Raw genomic sequence first — 16426 nt, forward strand, 5'->3', positions numbered from 1 at the left:
ATTTGGGCCCAGATCTTTTGACTGGGGGAGTGTGTGACATTGATCCACATTCAGTCCATCACTTGTTGTTTTTTGCAATTGCCGCCCTAAGTGCGCTGGGGATGCCCAGACGTGGGTCCCAGGCACTCCACACCACTTGGAGTCAAGCTAGCCGGGCTGAAGAGAGGTGTTACCTCGAAACCGGTCCGGTCCTCGGATGCTTGATTCCGGTCTGGGAAAGATATGGCTGTTGTAGTTCGGACTGGACTGTTCCCATGGGGCAACAGGGTCAGAGCTGATTTGCATAAAGCCATTATCTGACCCAGGGTGGTGTGGAGTGCAAAAAAACGATGGATTTGGGCCCAGATCTTTTGACTGGGGGAGTGTGTGACATTGATCCACATTCAGTCCATCACTTGTTGTTTTTTGCAATTGCCGCCCTAAGTGCGCTGGGGATGCCCAGACGTGGGTCCCAGGCACTCCACACCACTTGGAGTCAAGCTAGCCGGGCTGAAGAGAGTTGTTACCTCGAAACCGGTCCGGTCCTCGGATGCTTGATTCCGGTCTGGGAAAGATATGGCTGTTGTAGTTCGGACTGGACTGTTCCCATGGGGCAACAGGGTCAGAGCTGATTTGCATAAAGCCATTATCTGACCCAGGGTGGTGTGGAGTGCAAAAAAACGATGGATTTGGGCCCAGATCTTTTGACTGGGGGAGTGTGTGACATTGATCCACATTCAGTCCATCACTTGTTGTTTTTTGCAGTTGTGAAATGTACAGCACATAAAAAGGGCAATGACTATATCACAAAAGTAAATGCCTATGCAGATGAAATTGCCAGATACTGTGCAATGAACAATGTTTCAATCAATCGGGAAAAAGACAATGAACATGTTTTGAATTCACTTATGCTAACATCTGTTGTTGAGACATGGCAAGGAGTGAAAGATTTACAAGATGAGGCAGATGATGAGGAAAAAGATTCTTGGTTAAAAGCAGGTTGCAGACAGCGAGAAGAAGATGAGATTTGGGTTTACAAAGATGATAGACCAGTTTTGCCAAATAGCATGATTGCTGACATGGCTCGAATGTATCATGGTCCAGGACATATTGGAAGGGATTCAATGATAAGGTTATTTAGGCAGACATGGTTCAACCCAAAATTCAGACTGATTGCAGAATCTTTTTGTCAAAGATGTTTGATCTGTCAGCAGATCAACCCAAACAGAAAAACTGTTGTGAGCATGGGAACCATAGGACGGGAGGGTGGTCCTTTTACAAGGTTGCAAATGGATTTCATTGACATGCCACCCCATAACAGATTGAGATATGTCTTGGTAATAGTTTGTTTGTTTTCAAGCAGAGGCGTAACAAAGGCCCCCGCAGCCCCCGCGTTGCGGAGGGGCCCTCATGCTCCAGGGGCCCCTCATGCTCCAAGGGCCCCCTCACTCTCAGAGTAGCCAGCAAGACTAAATGTTGTGCGCACTGCACGCACCGGCATCTTCTTCATTGATTAAGGGGTGCACGCCCGGGCCCTGGCCTCTTAATTAGTCATTATTGCGCAGGCCTGGCTAGGGCCTCGCAGCCTCGGCCAGCAGGGCCTCTGGGCTCTTCATTTAATTAAAAGTTGGGTATGTGCGTGGCGCGCAGTTGTTTGTGCAGTCTTCAGGGTGGGGCTGGGTAATGCCAGTGTCATGAGCAATGCAATTAAATGTGCGCATGACCAGTGAGGCACCCCAGGACCCAGCCACGCCAGACTGTTGAGAACGACCGTATTTTACATTGCAGCCTCCAGGCATAATTTACTGTTTTTCCGTGCTTCAAGTAATGGTGACGTAGCCCTAGGGGCTCTGTTCAAGGCTGCCATAAAGTGATGACGCAGAGGCGGGGCATGACTTGTTGAGCTGAGTCTGTGGGGCGGGCGCAGTGTCTTAGCTAGTCCCTCTTCCGGCTGATTGTGTTTGCCTTGAACACCTAACTGCTGCCGAGAGTACTGGCCCGCAAAGCTATTGACTGCATGAAGAGCAAGGACTTCAGGGCCTATCTTATGAGGTATGTGTCTGCCTGAGTGTCCAGGAAGCTCCAGGTTGTGTGCCAAAATGAAAGGCCAGTATACAGCTGAGTACTGCAGCTTGACAGGGTGAAGGTCAAAGGACCCCCAAATGACATATACGTGATCTAACTATGGATAAGGCCTTGGGAGGGGGTGACTGTGTGCCTACACATGACAGGGGTATTTATTCAGTGAGTAAACTCCATCTCCAAACTCCAGTTGAAGTCCTTTCATAATGTAGTTCCCAATCTGTCATAGTTGTGATGATGATGACCCTCTAAAAATAAAACGCATTGGACTTACTTGTAGTGCTGGAAACTGGTTCTTTTTTAGTAAAATGCGTGGCCGCATACCTCACTCTTGTGACAGCTCCTCGAACTGCAGCACGTTGATAATAACTACCTGTTTTTGTTTCATTTATAGAGTCAATTTGGGGTGGTTCAGATGGGAGCTCGGTACACTCCTATTTTTTATAGTTTATATGTTGACGACGCAAATGGTCATGAATTACGAAGCATCAGTGAGATGATGAAATATAATACAGGAGAGTGAGGGAGGGAAATGGAGGGAGACAGACGGAGAGGGAGGGAGGGAAAGGGATGGAGAGAGTGGGAGGGAAAGGGAGACAGAGGGAGAGGGAGCGAGGGAAAGGGGTGGGGAGAGAGGGGGAGGGAGGGAGCGAAAGGGAGACAGGGAGGGAAAGGGAGGGAGGGAGACAAAGGGAGGGAGGGAGACAAAGGGAGGCAGAGGGAGGGAAAGGGAGACAGTGGGGGAGGAAGGGAAAGGAAGGCAGAGTGCGGGGGGAAAGGGAAACATATGGAGAGGGAGGGAGAGTGAGGGAGGGAAAGAAAGACAGTGGGAGAGTGAAGGCGGGAAAGGGAGACAGAGGGAGAGTGAGGGAGGGAAAGGGAGACAGATGGAGAGGGAGGAAGGGAAAGGGGAGGGAAAGAAGGAGGGAAATGGAGACAGATGGAGAGTGAGGGAGGGAAAGGGAGGGAGAGGGAGGGAAAGGGAGACAGAGAGAGGGAGGGAAAGGGAGAGGGGGGAGAGGGAAAGGGAGACAGAGGGAGAGTGAGGGAGGGAGACAGAGGGAGAGTGAGGGAGGGAAAGGGAGACAGATGGAGAGTGAGGTAGGGAAAGGGAGAGTGAGGGAGACAGAATGAGGCAGGGAAAGGGAGACAGAGTGAGGGAGGGAGAGGGAGAGAGAAATGGAGAGGGAGGAAGAGGGAGAAGGAGAGAGAGCGGGGGAGAGAGGGAGAGAGAGAGAGAGAGAGAGAGAGAGAGAGAGAGAGAGAGAGAGAGAAAGAGAGAGAGAGAAAGAAAGAAAGAGAGCAAGAGAGAGAGATGTGTGTATGCCGGGTCTGGTGGCTCAGTGGACGAAGGCGTCCGCTGCAGGGACCAGTGATCGACCTCATGGTCAGTTTTTTTGTTGTTGCTCTAGCCCCCACTGACGCGGCCCTCTGACACAAACCACACTGTAAATTTGGCCCCGAGAGAAAGTTTGTGAGTACCCATGCTCTAAGATTTTAATTTACTCTACAATCCTTTCACCCGTCCTCAGATTTCCATTTACTCTGTCATCCATCCATCCTCTGAAATTTCCCTTTACTCTGTTATCCACCTATGTATCTATCCTCTCACTTATCCTCTCACATAACATAGCATTTCCATTTGTATAGTACACGTATCTTGGCATTGAATAACAGATGTTTATTGTTACCCAACTCAATGGAATTCATTTTATCGATCCCAGAAGGATGAAAGGCTGAGTGTAACACTGGGATTTGAATATGTGACTATGAGGTCAAACACAAGCCCCTACAGTTGACTCATTAGTCCAATGAGCCACCAGACCCACTCGTCCACCTATCCTCTCACTAGTGACATAAAAATAGCCTCCGCACACCTAGCAGTGTGGGGGGGGGGGGCAAGCTCCAGAGGGCTTCCTCCAGCACTGTGCAGGAGTGGCTGGCCGCGCCCTAAGAGCTCCTGAATGTGTCCAGAGCGTGGGGGCCCCTTCCATGTACTTTGCAGGGGGGCCCCCTCAAGTTTCGTTACACCACTGTTTTCAAGATGGGTGGAAGCGTTCCCAACACGTCACAATGATTCAGTTACTGTTGCAAAATTGCTTTTAAGGGAGATCATACCAAGGTGTGGTTTTCCAGTGACTGTTGAAACTGATCGTGGAACACATTTTGAAAACAGACTTTTGCAAATGATTTGTGAAGCATTAAATATAAAACATAAATTACACTGTGCCTACAGACCAGAAGCATCAGGTGTTGTTGAGCAAAGAAATGGTACAATCAAGAATAGAATTGCCAAAATGTGTCTAGCTCGAGGAGTAAAGTGGACTGATGCACTATCACTTGTTTTGATGTCTTTGAGAAGTACTCCTGATAAAAAGACAGGTCTGAGTCCTCATGATATTGTCATGGGTAGAGTCATGAGACAAGCATTTGTACCAGTTGGAAAATTAATGAGTATAAATGATAGCGTCATTTTGGAATACTGTAGGAACCTTTCTGACGTCGTGACTTCTGTGTTCCATCAGGTGGCAACTGATGTAATTACAAGAGACAAAGAAAAAGCTCATGATCTGTTACCAGGAGACTGGATAAGGACAAAAATACACCGGAGAAGAAATTGTCTAGTACCCAGGTGGCAAAAAGCAAGACAGGTGATTCTTGTCACAACAAATGTAGTAAAGTGTAAAGGATTGAAAAGGTGGATTCACGCTAGTCACACCATTCGTGTGCCTGCACCTGAAAATCCTGACGAAGGTGACACCACAACTGATTCAGATTCTGAAGAAGAAACTGAAAGAAATCCAGATCCTGAAGATCGACAAGAAGGTCGACAACTGGAGAATTCAACTGCGAATGAGGCATTGAATGAAGATACTGAAGAAATTGTGATACTAGACTCAGGAGATGATAAAAATCTGCTAGAAAAAGAGGCAGAAAAAGAGTCTGATCGAGTAAAAATAAAAAATCAGGAGAGTATTGAAAAGCAGATTGGAAGCTCTGAAGACAGGAGCGGTAATTTTGAAACTGGGAAGTTGGAAGTTATTCCAGAAGAGGAAGACGAAGTTCCGAGTACCAGCTATAAAGATGATGTTCCTAACAGAGTGAAACTGCCGAGTAAAGAAGAGCCTAGATTTAGAATTGAAATCTCTGAAACGGAAACAGATGATAGCGATGAAGATTCTGAAATAGGACATTTTAGAAAAAGAACTTGGAAAGCAAAGTGTAATCAGTCTGAACCTAAGAGGAAAATTTTGAGAAAAGGAGATACTTGGTCTATTCCAATTGAAAATAAAGGTTTAAAATTCAAATTGGTGAACAGATCAAAAGAGCAAATTAACGAAATATCAAGTCAAAAAGGAGAAACGGATAAGAAAATTCAAACAGGGAAAAAGATTTAAGTAATTAGCAGTAGGGCAAAAAGAGTTGTAAAACTTAACCAGAAGTACAAGTCCCCTGAATGGACCTACATTATTATCCCACCAGTAGTGGAAGTAAATAGAAGTAGTCAAGAAGATTTAAATGACACAAGTGATAATGACTGATTTTGTTTCAATTTAAAGTTGTAGTCTGTTTTTGGCATAAGGCTGAAGAAAATGTGTTAGGTGACACAAGGTCGAAAAAATTGTGCTAGCTGAAAAATACATTGATGTAAGATGCAAGGTCGAAGAAAAACTGTTAGAAAGTAGGGTTTTCTTTAAAAAAAAAAAAAAAACAGGGGGGTATATTTAGTGATTTTTAAATTTTTGATTATTGATTTTTCTTGTAAGGCTTTTGTTATTGAGTGAAGATGCCTTATACTAATACCATTTCGAGATGTTCAATCCTTAAAAGATGTTGTAAAATGTCTTTAATTTGTGTGGTTCTAATAATCTTGGTCTGGTTAATTTTAGCTGTAATTTTCCCTTTTGGAATTGACAAGGAAATGTACAAAGCTAATATGACAAGCAAAGCTATGGCTAAACAAGATAATCATGATACAGCAGGCAAAACTAACAGAGTTATTGATCACAAGCCAGAGATTCACCAAGATAGATCTGTTGGTGATTTTTCTAGTAATACTTTTTCAAGGCTTCTTTCTGAATATGTTAAAGTCCTGGATGTTAAAGAATGTTACATTTGTGTGAAACTACCAGCCTCTGTTTCTGAGGGGGTGACTTATAACATGCTTTCCTTTACTTATGGCATTACATGCAGCGTTATAGCTAGTTTGTTTCATCAAAGAGGTCATTTAGAGTATTATTATTCGAATTATGATGAGATTTTTGCAAATTTAAAGGTTGACAAAAGCTTGAATAAACATAAACATGCTAGGCAGATGAGGGAATTTTTCATTGTAACTAATGAATTAACTTACGAATATGCTTTTAGAAACAATTTAACTTGTAAATTGAGAGCTGAAGAGAAAACTTTCTTAAACTTAGTTGAAGAGAGAAGAGCAATTTATAAAAGAAATGAGATGCTGAAACAAACCAAATCTAAGTTTTGGCAAGTTGAGGATGAAAAGCTTAATGGTAGATCATTAGAAAATGTTGCTATTCACATAGATAAACCTGTTAGTGGTAAGCTTAGCATTAGGAGAGACAATACGCTTTTTGACAATTATTTTGTGGGTGCAAGTCAGTGTGAAGATACTTATCAAATTTTGGATGGATGGGGATTCAAAGGTGGCAAAGATCAATTTTTTCCTGGAATTTATTTTGTATGTGGGGACAAAGCTTACTACAATCTCCCAGACCACTGGTATGGGACTTGCTATGTTGGATTGGTTTTTCCAAAGATTTTTCATGTAGACAGAAACGAGAAGGGTTCATTTGAAATTAGCAATCATCTGAGTAGATTCAGAAGGGAAAGTTTTTCAGAAATTTTGGGAGATATTTTTGGTGCGTAATACCTTTTGTGGGTATAACCCTGCATGCAGTTAAAATCAGAAAATTGTCCACAATTGTTGACAGATTATCCACTGATACTGCTGGTGGTTTTCAGCTAGTGGATACTGAAATTATTGCCATGAGAACCATGGTTATGCAGAACCGTCTTGCTTTAGACATTCTGCTAGCAAAAGAGGGAGGAGTTTGTGGAATATTACATGTTCAGCATTGCTGCACATATATTCCTGACAAGAGCAAGAATATTGAGATGTACATTAGAAACATTACACAGCTTCACTCAGAGGTTGTTCCTTTAGAAGATGAAGACTTTTCAGAACGTTTGAGCAAAAGAATTGCAGCAATCAAAACCTGGTTTCAAGAGATAGGTAGTTCAATTTTAGGCAAAATACTGACTCCTTTATTAGTTATAGTTTTTGTGATACTTTTGTTGAAAATTAGTTGCATGCTGCACAAGAGAAAGAAAGGAACAAGATAAGGAAATAGAACTAGAAGAGCTACTTAGATCACAATATGAGAGTTACAAGCAGACAGCAGAAACACAATTTTAAAAATACTAATACAGTGAAAGTCAAAACATGTTCTGGGATTAAAATTTTGCTAAATTTTTGGGTGTAGTTTGGTGATTTTGAAATCACCAGATGAGGGAGTTAATGGAGCGAGGTTCAGAATACAATTTTGCTCTGACTCGTAAAGTTAAACTTCCATAACATAACCGTATTAATAAGTGCATGTTGAAATACTAATCAACCTAGTTTTAAAATGCATTACACGACATAAGGGACTAATCTATGTGCTCTATGTTGCAATTGCAAGTACGTTGAAAAATAATAAATTAATCTTGTCTATTGTCAGTATTAAATGCGGCTGTTTAATTAATGGCATGTGCCTATTTTATGTGCTTATGTTATGTCTTTTCGTCTTCATGTGACATTAGCTCATGGAGGATTTCCTGCGGCCTAAATGAAGGTGGTAGATATAAACACGCTGCTTTGTGTGCTTCAGCTAGATAACAATAGTTAACAGGTTAATAATTAGCAAAGGGGGTGGGTAACAGAATAAATCCTAATTCTTTAATTAATTGATGTCATGTGTTTGTTTAAATAATAGTTATCGAATGGGCCTAAAGAAATGGCTTGCAGAGCTGCAGAATGAGAAAAACTTGACCAGAGTGAAGCCTTCACTCATGTGCAGAAAAAAGAGCTTTTTGCTGAACAATCAACGTTTAATGCAGACGTGGTTTTGGTCGAGTTGAATGTGTTCTTGGAGACAAGTCCAAGGGCAGGAAGTCCGAATTGCCTGTCAAGATTAGGAAGTAAAGTTTTCCGCTCGGGCGAATGTAACATTTTTGGGGAAGCAAAAAGGATGGAGAATCTAAGAACAATAAGGGCTTATGATGAGGCCCGGACTTGGTCAGGAGAGAATGACCTAACGGTGGACTGACTGGGCTCAGCCAATCGCAAGTTTGGATTTTCAGAAAAGAATGCAGTTACTTTAGCTAGTTAGAAAGGTATAAAAATTGCCCCCGTGGGCAGGAGGGCGCTTCTCGCTTTCCGAATCCAGAAGGGCGTGTCATGCTGATGGACTTTGGCGCACGTAAGGATAACAGGCTTAAATGACTTTATTTCTTTAGGTGAAGCGAGTTTTAGACAGGGAAATAGACTTAGGGAATGGAAAACTGTTATTTTGCTTTAACACATTCATGTTGATTTGCTTTAAAGATGTCAGTTCAATGATTCATTTCTCCTTAATCGATGCTGCTAATATTGCTAATAAATAAAGATTCTTAATAAAATGCTCTTTCTTGAATAATAAAGTTTAATAAAATTACATTTTTGAAACGACAAGCTGGTCTTGTTTATTCATGGTCTAGTTACCATTAGCTGATCCATTTGCCTAAGTGACTTAATTAAATGATGTAAGTTTAAAAAAATGGTAAGAAATAATAAACTGCAGATGTATATAAATATGTAAATAATTTGTGAATAGGTTCTGGTTAATTAGGTCACATGATTCAGTTGCCCAAAATTGTCTCGGTTGTTAATGGGCCTTGTGAGTGATTTATGATTAATGGTGAGTATTATGGTGTTGGGTAGCGTGGATGAGACAATTTTTCTATAGGGGCGCTGGATCATGTGCCTCGTGCCTCTGCGTGAGGAATGTATTGAGTTAGTTGTATACCTCGTGCCTCTACGCGAGGAATGTAGTCAATGTACTCCTGTTATTACCTATGTTTGCTTTCAAATTATATGTCCCATGCTTCAGTCGTTCATCCTGACAACCAGCATTCTGATCTGCGGTTAGCCAGGGAGAAGGATTGAAGGTGGTGTGCTCCGTCGATACCTGTTCCATGAAATAAATCCTTTGAACTATCTTGGATTGTGGAATCATTTGCTCAACAAAAGTGGCAACCATTTCCTGAAGGCATCGACATACAGAACCCACACGTTTTTTGCATTATATTCAAATTTCTGTATTCAAGGGGAACATTCTTCGACAAACCTGTGTTGTTTCTGCTCTTCGAGGATTGCTTTCCGTGCTGGATTTTCCTTCAGAGAACTTATTTTGGCAGTTTGATCAATTTGCTCCTTGGAAAGAGCATTGTTTGAGACAGACGCGGTGCGCGAGTGAGCAGCGCTTCTGGGATTGCTTTTGGTGCTGGACCGTCTCTTGAGGGGATTTCATCATTTTGGTCAATTTTCAGCGGAGCATTTCTTGAAACATCTCACACGCGCAAGTTGGCAGCGCGTGTCTTCTTCGAACGCCGGAACCAGTTTGCTTACGTGTGACGTTACAGTACGGTAGCAAGTATCATTACGCTACCACATTACATCATCCCTTAGCATCTCCTTGCCATTAGAATACAAGTGTATTTACGTGATGCCATCTTGGATTATCTCAAAGTTGGTGATTCAACGTTCTGGATTGACACTGTCACCTTATTTATTCACCGCAAGCCACCACTGGTACTGTACATTTAACTCATTCATTGAGGATTTTAATATTTTTTAAATTAAATTTCATTTCATTGTACCTTGGCAAAATATTTTACTCTTCGTTATGGCTTCACAAAATTTCACCATCCAACCTCCTCAACCTTTCTTGCCTGCACGGACTGTGCCTTGCATGAAATGGTTGGAATGGAAGGCATATTTTCTAAATTTCATTAAGACTATTGATGAAGACAACAGAATGTCAACAGACAGAAAAAAAACTCTTTTCTTATATTCTGTTGTCCCTGGAGGGTTAAAAGCTTACGATCAAATGCAGAAAGAAGTAGTAAGTGGAGATACAAATGAATTTCTTTCCATATTGAAAGGTTTTGACAATCATTTTGCTCTGCATCGGTATAACAAGATACACATTTTTTTCATAGAAAGCAACAACCTAATGAAACTATCGATGATCATGTATCTGCCCTCAGGCTCCTTGCAGATGACTGCAAATTTGATCACCTGCAAAATTGATCACCTACAAGATCAGTTCATAAGGGACCAAGTAGTTATGCACACCAGAGACCCATCTATTCAGGTCCGTTTGTGGATTAATGGTGATGCGGATTTAAAAGATATTTTGGCTCTTGTGAGAAAAGCAGAATTATCCAGCCGCAGTGCGAAAGTACTTAAAATGAGTCGAAAGTGGAAGATAAGACTGAAGTTACTGTCAGTAAAATTAAAGATAAGCATACTGACAAGAACAGAAAATTTTATTCTAAGTCGTTAAAATATGATTAGTTCAAAAAGAATGACTTTTTAAAAAAAATCTTTTTATTAAGACATCAACAATACGTAAACATCAGGTGACAGTTTAAACTTTTGCAGGTTTCATCATTACTTTCCATACATCAAAAGATACGATCCAGAATAGTGAAAATGGATCAAAGGGACTCGTGCACCTCTTCATCATCTTGGCGTATCGGGGGCACACAGATATCCCCACGGTAGTGATTCCAATCCTCCCAAACTTTCCCCCACTTTGCAGGACACCCCCTAGCCGCATATACTGAGCGTTTTCTAAACATGCACCAATCCAAATCCTCCACCTATTTCTCTACCCGGGGCAACTGGCTTGCTCCCCACAACTGAGCAATATTACGCTTCGCTATCATGCATGCCAATGTCGCCCACTGCTTTCTCTGCGTATTCAGATCTCTGGGCTCCCAAACATTCAGGATTCACCTGCGGGCCTCCAGCCTTATCTCTACCCCCAGGACCTCCAGCATTTATCGTGGATCTTCTCCCAGTATGTCTACACCACTGTACAGTGCCACAAAATATGCATAAACGTTCCAAGTTCCCCGCATCTCCTCCTGTGCTCCCCACCCTCCGAACGACCCATCCGTATCAGACTCGGCCCGTAACATATGACCTGTGGAAAATCTTTAATTTCACCAGCCTGTGCTGCATCTGTATCGCCACCACCCGTGGAGAGGAAACCGCCTCCCGCCAGTCCTCGTCATCAAACTCCAGCCCTTCCTCATTCCAGCGCGCTTTAATTAGTGCCAGCAGGTCCTCCATATTATTTATGAGTTTCCTGTATATTAAAGAGATGGTCTTCTCAGGGAGGTGACCGTCCAACACCCGGTCTTCAAGGGGGAGGCGTCGGGAAGCAATGTACCTTTGGGAATATGTGTGAGCAGTGCATGGCTAATCTGAAGTTAGCGGTAGTGTTCCCGGTCGTGAAGGTGGTATTGTTGCTGAAGAGACTGAAATGTGTGGACCGTGTCCCCTCCCCAGACGTCTTTAATCTGTGTGATCCCAATGAGGTCTCATTTATCAAAGCCTTTAGACTTCCATAGACTGCCCAGTTTCTCCAAACTTCACAACGGGGTGGTGAGTGTAAACCTCCCCTCCTATTTCAGGCATCTGTTAGTCGCATGCCACACCTGAACAGCATGTGCCGTGGGTCCCGCTAGGGGAAATCGACAAGGCTTGGCATAAAGCGCTCTCGTAAAGTCACCCCCTGGCACTTGTCAGCGGTCCATGGTTTATCCCGAGTCTCCGGGGGGACCGTAAACAGCGTGATTTACCGCGGCCAACTGCGAGGCCCAATAATATTTTCGTAGGTCCGATAGACCTATCCCTCCGTCATACCAAGGAAGAGTAAGTTTAGTGAACGCGATATGGGGCTTACCGTCCCACAGAAGCTGCCTCTGTAGGGTCTCTATGTCCTTAAAGTAGGAGGCTGGAACCGGGTCCATCGCATTTTAAAGTGCGTACAAAAACCAGGGAAGGGCCAACATTTTAAAAAGCTATCGGGCAAGTATGTGGAACTACCGGCGGGTCCCCCTGAGAAAAAAAAGAACCGATTTTGACCAATTAATTGCGAAGTCCGAGTATCTCCCAAAATTCGCAAGCACATCTAGGAAACATATCAGTGATCCCCTCGGATTAGTAAGATAAAGCAAGATATCGTCAGCATATAATGAGATTTTGTCCTCTCAGTCCAGTGTCCAGCGCAGGCCATGAATCGACCGGTCCCACCGAACCCAAGCCAGGGCCAAGGCAAAAAGGAGCGGGGACAGGGGACAACCCTGCCGAGGGGAAAGTCAGAGGATTTTCGATTGTTCACGACAACTCTGGCCAGAGGGGCTGCATATAGAAGGCACACCCAGGTACTAAACTCAGAACCAAAACCCATCTTCCCCTGCACCGCGAATAAGTATTGCCAATCAACCCTATCAAAAGCCATAGCGGCGTCCAAGGACACCAATACCGCCGGCTCCTGAATAGTGGGGACCTGTCCAGCACCCCATGCAGACGGCGCAAATTGAGGGCTGTATTTCGACACTGCATAAAAGCGGACTGATCCGCATGTATCAGGGAGGTGATAACCTTGACCAGCCTTGTCGCCAATAGCTTCGCCAGAACCTTAGACTCGGAATTCAGTAAAGAGATGGGCCTATAAGATAAACAACTAGTTTTGGGTTTGCCCGCCTTATGAATTACTATAATATTGGCCACCCGCTGATCGTACGAAAGCTGTCCCTTCTCCCTGCTCTCCTCATACATAGAGCGGTGGAACGGAACGAGAAGGTTGGCGCTCAACTTATACAGTTCTATGGGAATTCTGTTCGGACCTGTGGCCTTCCCTGATTGTACACCGCTTATGGCCTGTGCTACTTCATCGTCTGTAAGCGGTGAGTCCAGATATTTCCAGTTTTCTTCCGAGAGCTCGGGCAATTGGATGTCTCTGATCATTGCACTATTCTCAGCCTCTGTATACCTCTCTGCAGAGGTGTATATCCCACAATAGTACTCCGCGAAACTATCTGCCACCGCCTGTGGGTCTGTAATTTTACAAGCATCCTCCCTCAGCAACTCTGGTACCAGCCGCGATGCCCACTCTCTCTTTTCAAGCCAGGCTATCAGCTTCCCTGCCTTATCTCCGTGTTCATACACCCTACTCTGTGTCTCCTCATTCTGTGCTTTGGCCTTGTCCCTGGCAAGGCCTCTAAACTCATCCTGCCACAGTTTTAATTGGAGCAGTCCCTCCGGTGTGGCTGCCTGGACTTCCTCCCTTTCCAATCTCAACACTTCCACTTCCGCCTTTTGAAAGTCTGACATTTGTTCCATCTTCTTCATGACTATCAGGGACAAGGCCTACCCCGGACCACCGTTTTATATGCTTCCCACATAGTCTGAGCCGAATCCACAGTTTCCTTGTTTTCCTGAAAATACCTGTCTGTGACCTTAATCAATTCCTTCTTAGTGGTGGGGTCTTTCAGATGCCAAGCACTAATGGGGGCAACTCTGCCTACATTAAAATAATCAATCTACAACCGGAGCCAAACCTGTGCGTTGTCTGAGATGCCTCTCCCTAAGTGCCGTGTGTCCCGGACAAAGCTGAGCCGCTGGCACTAGCACATAATCTGTCCTAGACAGGCTATGGTGTGCAGCGGAGACATGTGTGTAGTGTATCTCATTCGGATTGCGTACCCTCCAACCATCCACAAGCTCTGTCATCTCAAGAAAGTCGGGGAGCCACCGCTGTGCCGGCCGCAGCGCCTGAGCGGGCTGTCGATCTACCTCACCGTCCATTATTGCATTAAATTCACCTCCCATCACTAGGAGGCCCAAGGGCAGAGTCTAGAAGATAGAGCACAAATCACGAAATGTTTACAGACCTGGCAGAACATAAATGGAAACAAAGATAACCGTCCTCCCCTCCCACTGCCCTGATATTCCAATGTACCTGCCGAGCTTGTCAACCCAAGTAGCCTGGACAGTCAGGGGAAAGGAATTTTTAACCAAGATACTGACCCCCCTTGACCCTGAAGTGAACCCCACATGTGCCACTAACTTATAGCCTCCTTTATGCAAGGCCATGCAACGGTTCCCTATAAGATGTGTCTCTTATAGCAGCACAACATCCGGAGAGTGCATTCGAATAAATTGGCTAACCATCCCTCTCTTAACCTTGTCCCCCAGGCCATTTACATTCCAGCTAAGCACACTTATCCCCGATCCCTGTCTAACTTTCGACAGTGTGTTGGTATGGAAATAGTAGACTCACATCCTTGTCACCTGACGCTAACAAAACCAAACAAAACACAAACAAAACACAAACAACCCCTTGGACATAAAATTCAAAAGGACTCCCATCCCCCAGCCCCCCCGCCTGCACTCCTGCTCAATGCTTATGCCCAACCCCAACTGGCAGTGTGCCTGTCGCCAATAGACTAAACTACTGACTAACTAAAAGTAGAAAAGAGGAGGAAGTCAGGACCCCGTCACCCCCCCATCCCTTAGAGAAACCACCCCACTCTGTGTCCGTGTCGGCACGTAGTCCTGGGACCAAAATCAACACAGTACATGTGGGTTGGACCCACTACCTGACTTTTCCTAATGTCCCAGATAGTCTGCGGTCACCATCATTCCTCCTCTAGCGGTCCGCCACCTCCATCACGGTCTTGCCTCTCTGGTCCACTCGAGGGACGGCTTTCCAACCAGCCTGAAGCCACCTCTGGGCTGTCGAAAAACCAGACCCTCCCATCAGCCTCAAACGGGCCGGGAACATCATTGCGTATTTCAGTCCTGCATCTCTGAGCTTCTTCTTTACTCCGAGGAAACTTTGGCGCTGCTTCTGAACAGTCTGGGTAAAATCCAGGAAAAAAGAAAGAGTGGCGTTTTCATATCGTAGGGGGCCTCCCGATCAGGAAGCCTGCAAGATAGCATCTCTGTCCCTAAAATTTAACACCCTCGCAATCATTGGGCGAGGGGGGCCCCTGGCTTGCGTCTCCCCCTCGGCACTCTGTGTGCTCGTTCAATCTTGAAGAAGTTGCCCAGCCCCTTGGGCTTTAGATGGTTAAGGATGATATCCTCGACGAATAGGTCTGGGGCCGGGCCCTCGGCCTTCTCGGGAACACCAATAATGCAGACATTATTGCATCAAGCTCCCCTCTCAGGGCGCCGGAGGCCTTAAGGTCTTGCACTTCCTGCTGGAGCTGTGCAACGTCATTCGTTAAGCTGGCGGTCTTAATATCCAGAGACTTAACTTTCTTACTCGCCTTAGTGAGATCAACCGGTATGAGATTGACCTCAATGGTGACCGCATCTAACTTGTTGTCCAGCGATTCCATTTTTTGACCCAGGGATGACTTTACACCATCTATCACCGCCATCACGTCAAGTAGGGCTGGCTCAGCCGGCGAGCCAACAGACTCCCCTCCGATCGATTGAATCCATCTCGAATCTGGCTGCAACCCCCAAGGCATCGTGTACCGGTCAAGTTTGTTGGTCTGGACCTGCCGCTACCCTTTAGAGGTTCTTGACTGCTGCCTGTCACCTTCAGATTTTGACTCCATCAGAAATGCCTCCTTGGTGGACCCCGGGCCACACCACTCCGCACAGACACAACAATTGCTCACTAGTCACCCAGCCATAGGGGGCGGGCAATCAAATAGTGTTCCCAGTCGGTTTGGGCCCCTGTATAGGTGGGCGGACAGGCTCAGTCGCAAAGCTGCAGTCCCCAAAAGCAAGTCGGACCTCCAAAGTGCAGATCCTCGGTCACGCGGGACGCACAGGGCCAGGGAGGCGCCGTCCCGCCTATTTTGAATGGCTGCGTCCAGGAACACCCCGGGCGAGTCGGCACCTACGGTCACCAAAGGATGCTCAGGGATCTCCGCAATGCCTCACTCCCTGGTGGGGACAGTTCCGCGCCCCAGATGAAGATTCATTTTTTTAAAGGGATAATTCAGAGATTGCTGTGGCTGGCTTTGGCGACATGTTCGAAGTGTGCAGGAGAAAAGGTGCAGTAATGGGGGGACCCTCCCCCACTCCGCCATCTCCCAGCCACAACCACTGCGCCACCTCCACTGCTCACCCTGATCTTTGTCCACTCTGGACACAATGACATCGGTGCCCAGCAGGTTCAGTGATAAAAACAGATGCGGGTCTCACTCCCGGGAGCCCTGCCGCCAACCGCTATCACTCAGTCAGGCAGTAGGCAACAGTTCATTCTCCGGGGCCCGGCATCTC

The sequence above is a fragment of the Lissotriton helveticus genome, chromosome 7, assembly GCF_964261635.1.
Source record: "Lissotriton helveticus chromosome 7, aLisHel1.1, whole genome shotgun sequence".
NCBI classification, from domain to species: Eukaryota; Metazoa; Chordata; class Amphibia; order Caudata; family Salamandridae; genus Lissotriton; species Lissotriton helveticus.